Raw genomic sequence first — 6000 nt, forward strand, 5'->3', positions numbered from 1 at the left:
TATTATTATAAGTATTTATAAGAACACAACATGGCTATTAATAACAATATATTCACTTATTTGACAGAAATAAATCTGAATTACTAAAAAGTCATTGTAACTATAATATAATAGCATTATAGTGATGCAGGTTGCATCTTAATAAATACATTCGTGGAACCATACGACTGACTTATTAATACTTACAAATCAGTGTATAATGTATTATGAACATGTGCATTGAAAAAGAAAATGCATGACTTATGATAAGTAATTATAAAAAATAATATAAATATACTGCATTATAAGAACAGTTATAGTTACATAAGTCTTAATGAGTGTTTATAAACATGTTTATAAAATACTAATACTGACTTATTTATAAGTATAAATGGAGCTATAAGTCATTATAAGTATGGTCTTCATAGAAAGTGTTACTGATTTTTGTTTAATGGAGGGCTTGGTTCGTCAGGCCAAAGAAAGACTAATAACTACAACTATTAATTTTCTTTTCATTACAAAAATCAAATGCATAATACCGATGGGACATCAGGTGAAAACCATATATAGACACTGTCAGGGTTTTGTTTATGTTTCCTTCTGTGTCACATGTTCTCCTTTGTTTAGTTTTCCCGCCTTTAGTTAGGATCCCTTGGTTACAGATTGATTATTATCTTGTTAGCTCCCCTGTCTGTTCTTGTATTTAAACCCTGTGTTCTCCCTCAGTCCCTGTCGGCTCTTGTCTCTGTATGGTACGTCTGTGTTTGATGGTGTTTCCTGGATTATTATTAAAGTCTTCCTTTCTGCATTCCTCCTCATCGTGAGTGTTTATCCACCATGGCACCTGACAGACACTGCTTAACAGATATAATTGATTTATTTGAGTGTTTGAAATGTTATATAAGATAACGAAGACTCGTTTACTGAAATCACATGAATGAATCACTGATTTGCGAAGGTTTCAATTTAAACCATCTTACAGACTCGAAAAACACTGAGAAAGCGGTTTGTTTTATCTTTTATGGAAATGGTAAAAAAAAAAAAAAAAAAAAATTGTAGATCATACTAAATCAAAATCAAGGGAATGAATTAGTAAATCGTGTGCATGTCATGTGAGGGCAAATTTTTTAAATCAAGACGCTTCTTGTTTATTTGTTTTTACATTTATAAATCTCATTTGGATTCACAGTTAAATGGAATAAAACACATACAATGAATTATGGTGCATTTGTGTGTGTAGTTTAGAGACGCTCCTTCGCTGCGCCTCCCCCCCAGCCAAAGCAAGGCAGTAGGGTAGTATGCTTGGTAGTTGGACCCTCTTGGAAACTAACTAACAAGCATACTACCCTACCACCTAGCCGAGCTCTAGGAGCAGAGGCCTAGAAAATAACTCTCTAAATCGAGAGGAGGACTAACAATGTCTCACACACAGGATATCTGAGAGAGAGCCTATAACCCACGAATACTATCCTGGTGGAGCTCTAGAGAGTGGTGGCCTCAAGAAACAACTCTCTGAAATGAGAGGAGGCCTGACGATGCTCATTTTAACCAAGGAGGCTCACAGAGAACCTGATGACTTATAATAGCAAATAATAGCAGAGCTCTAGGAGCAGAGGCCTCAGCATACAAAGCCTTCAACTCATAACTATTACCCTGGTGGAGCCTTGGAGAGCAGAGACCTAAATGAATAAAAACCTCGCTAGTGAGAGGAGGCCAGACGACACCCGCAGTAGCCAAGAAGGCTCAGAGAGAGCCTAACAAATTAGCAAACGTAGCCGAGCTCTAAGAGCAGAAGCCTCAAATGACAACTCAAATTGAGAGGAGATCTGACAATACCCAAAAACTCAGGATATCCTGTAAGGAGGCTCACAGAGAGCCTACAACTTGCACACAATATCCAAACAGAGCTCCGAGGAAGCGTAGACCTCAGAAAAATATCACACTTGTTGAGAGAAGGCCTAGCAACTCTAAAAAAAAAAAAAAAAAAAAAAAACACTGCTATAAATACAGCATGCTTGAGAAAGTAGGGGCCTCACAGGCATAATGCACTTCTTATAGTAATGGCTAAGGAGGTTAAAAAAGCCTAACAAGTCAGCATCACCAGTAGGTGGAGCTCCACAGGCGAAGGCCTCAAATATTGGCCTAGCCATGTACAAAACACACCCGGTTAAAACAAAGTAGTCACCAGGGAGGCTCACAGAGATCCTACTACTCAGTAAACTACCTGGCGTCAGACAGCACATTCACAACTAGCCACTAATGTCAAACCATCAGTTAGGCATATGTAAAAGTAAAAACAAACTGCCAAAAACAACATAGGTCCATCTGATGTAAAAACATGTAAGAGCCCCTCCTTTTTTTTTTTAAAGTTATATTTAAGGACTGAGCCGTTGTATCAGTATGGTCAGTGATGCTTAAATGATCATCAATCGCAACTCCAAGGCGTTTGGCTGTCCTAAAAAGAAGCTATGGTTGACTAACCTTGCTGAATGGAGAGGTTGTGATGAAGTTTTGAGTTGCCTGAGACCACAAGTAGTTCTGTAAAGTTCTTCATGTCATAACACCTTAACTAAATGCATTCAACAGTCATAAAAGTCCTTAGATAAATCAAAAGTTTTGAGTTACTGTTTAAGACTATGCTTAAGCTGAGATAGAAGAGAAGTTTAAGAGTCTAAACATGGAAACAGACTAAACTAACTCGGATACATGTGTGAATATTGATATTACTGAAGCTAATGCAGCCAAAGTAGCATAAGTAATAGTACACTAAAATATTTACTGCTTAAATGTTCATTTAATAAAGATTTAATCTGTGAAAAAAATGTAAAATTACAATAAATCCACAGATGTGTGGAGAGGATCCTCTTGAGTTTATAATTCAAAACACACTTTTTTTTTTATCTTCAACAAAGCATTAGTAAATGATTCAATGTGTAGGAGCCATTTATTTGCCTTATTTGAAGGTTAATTGTGTTAATCAGGGCATGAAAAGCTTAAAGGGTTAGTTAAATTAAATTAAATTTCTGTCATTAAGTACTCACCCTCATGTCATTCCACACAAATTAAGATATTTTTGATGTAATCTGAGGTTATCTGATCCACACATAGGCTGCAACGTATTTACGTCACTGGACTAATTTGCTTAATCTTTGGGTAATTTCAGTGGAAACGCAGCTTAATATTGAGAAGAGGCTATTCTGCTACAGGTAACAACTCTTTCAGTAGTTTAGTGGGTATTGGATCTAATAAACATGTTTGTTGGTTTAGATGCAATGATAAAGTTTATTTAGCTCTTCCTGTCCTATAGTTGTAAAGCACTGCAATTGTTCTTGTAGGGCGGTAATAAAGGTTGAATAATAAAATGCTGTCAAATTTCTCAGTGAAGAAATTCACAAAGTCATCACTACTAAACTGTAATGGAATATTTTGTTCAGGTTATGTCTGTTTATTTGTTAATCTAGCCACTGTACTAAACAAGAACCTTGGATTGTTTTTGGTTATTTTATATGAGTTTGCAGAGATGCTCGGCTCTGGCTGGTTTCAGAGCATTTTTATAGCGGGAATTGCTGTCTTTCCATGTGATTCTGAAGACCTCTAAATTAGTTTGTTTCCATTTGTGCTCTAAGGTTACAAGTTTCTCTCTTTATAGCGCGAGTAATGTTGTACCAAGATGCAGTACGTTTTTTAAAGTTATTTTAATTTCATGGGTGCAAGAGTTTATGTACAAAATGGTGCCCATACTGCAAGTCATTTCCTCAAGTTCATTTGTGTGTTGGCGTACACCGAGCTGCTGAGACAAATCAAGTAAGTTATTGATCATCAATAATCTAATCTATGCACCCAAGGGTGCAATATGGCAAATATCAGAAGTATGCAGCATACACATTACAGGGTAGTGATCCTTGACATCTTCACTTTGCGGTAGAATATCTATACCATCTCATTGGATCCACAGCCTGTCAGAGTTGTTCCTTTGTAAGTATGGTTCTTTTCACTTGACACTAAACACTTTTGTTCCCTTTTATTGCCCTATGGAATCAAACCTCATACCCTGCACCATGTCATATCTCAAATAACACTTACACCACCATCACTTAGACAGAGGAATTAATGATGGATGGTTAGAGGAATTAATGATAAAGGACCTACCACACAGCACAGCAACCCCACAACAATACTTACTTTATACTTAAACTTTATACTTGAACTCACTGAGCTCCTGAAAGCAACCCATTCTTTCACAAATGATTCTAGAAGCAGTCTGCATGCCTAGGTGCTTGATTTTATACACCTGTGGCCATGGAAGTGATTGGAACACCTAAATTAAATGATTTGGAGGGGTGTCACAATACTTGGCAATATAGTGCATGTAACCTAAGTACAAACTGTTGGAGTCATGAATATTGTAAGGGCAAGATGCCGTTTATTTTTTATATACTGTTCTCCCGTTATTGCTAAGTTAAGTAGTTAAGAAAATAAAATAACTTCCCTTTGTTTTATTTTTTTTTCCCCCCTGATGGGATATTTATTTTCTGGATTAAGGTAGTTTTGTTGGTTTTATTTAGCCCTGAAGTTATTGTTGCATTCTTATTTATTGCTGGTAAATCTGGTTTCCCTCTAAACTTACAATAACAAAACCAAGAATCTGAACATCCTTTTAAAAAGTAATCTGCTTGATTATTTTCCCATGTTTCATCCCCTGAACCCTAGACCTGGGGTCTTAACAAAAATAAAAAATGAACCAATTTTTATTCTCTGGTTTCATATCAATGTTTAATGATCACTTTTAAAAGTTAGGATAAGGATCCTACCTTACTTATCATGTAAAACTTCCAGCAATTACTAGGACTGGATGGAAGGCAAGCCCCCAGTCAGTAGTGGGCTACATCCACAACATATCACAACTAAAACAGGGATCAGAATGACCATACAGGCCACAATGTTTGGTCTACATACCAAAAAACAGATTACAACAAAATTTTCACCTTAGCCTCACGACCAAATAGCAGATAAGTGCCCATGTGAGGTACCAGACAAGTATGAGGTTAGCACAATTTCACAGTTAAAGATTTTTCTGTTATTTCTTGCTCAACATGTCTATGCACAATTTTCCTCATTATTTTAGATCAGTGAAAGTGTGGAGGACATGGTTGCAGAGGAGTGCATTTCTGAATGTGGATGTACCAAACTGTTCAAGACAATATGTCGCAGGTGCAAAGAAAAATAAAAAAGAGGAAACTTGAAGAAGGAAAGGCTGTTGTCATGCAGGTTGGGGACAGAGTGCTGAGGCAAAACAAAAGAAGTCTGCAGAGAAAGGGTGGGAAACACAAATATTGCTCATCATATGCTCTCTATTGTATTGTTAATGTTTCTAGATGTGCCCTAATACTGGTCATGTCATGTGTATATGCCCTGTTATCCATAAATGAATATGTAAAATAAGAGGTTCCGGTTCGACAGAAAACCAAGTGGTGTGTTTCTCCTCCGCATAACTTAATACAAAATTCTCGTTATCTATCACACAAATGGCTGTGCAAACATGTATTTAGCATAAATGTTTTTACAGTAGTAACTAGGTTCACAGTAAATGTGCAAAATAATATATGGTATATTACTTCAGCTACTTGATTTGTGAAAATTGTTTTGCTCTGTGAATCAAGTTACTAAAATCTGTTACAAGTTTTTTACCAACTGAAAAAGGAATAAGGAATATGATGCAGAATCACAACTGAAACTTTGTCACCTCAGATACATAGACATACATTTACATGAATTATCAAATAAAACTGTTGTTAAGACCCTAAAATGTAAAACAAGTATATAACAAAAATACTTAATGATTGTTGGCTTGTTTACTTGAAGCTTATCCTAATGATACACTAGCAAATCAATGGCTGTAACCATTAAATCAAACATAGCACAGGACGCAATGATTATCTACTGTTGTGATAAAAACAGTAGAGCACTAATATTTTTAGTGGCGCTTTAACGCAAAATGGGAAACTCACAAATATTCATGTG

Source organism: Ctenopharyngodon idella, chromosome 4 (assembly GCF_019924925.1).
Source record: "Ctenopharyngodon idella isolate HZGC_01 chromosome 4, HZGC01, whole genome shotgun sequence".
NCBI lineage: Eukaryota > Metazoa > Chordata > Actinopteri > Cypriniformes > Xenocyprididae > Ctenopharyngodon > Ctenopharyngodon idella.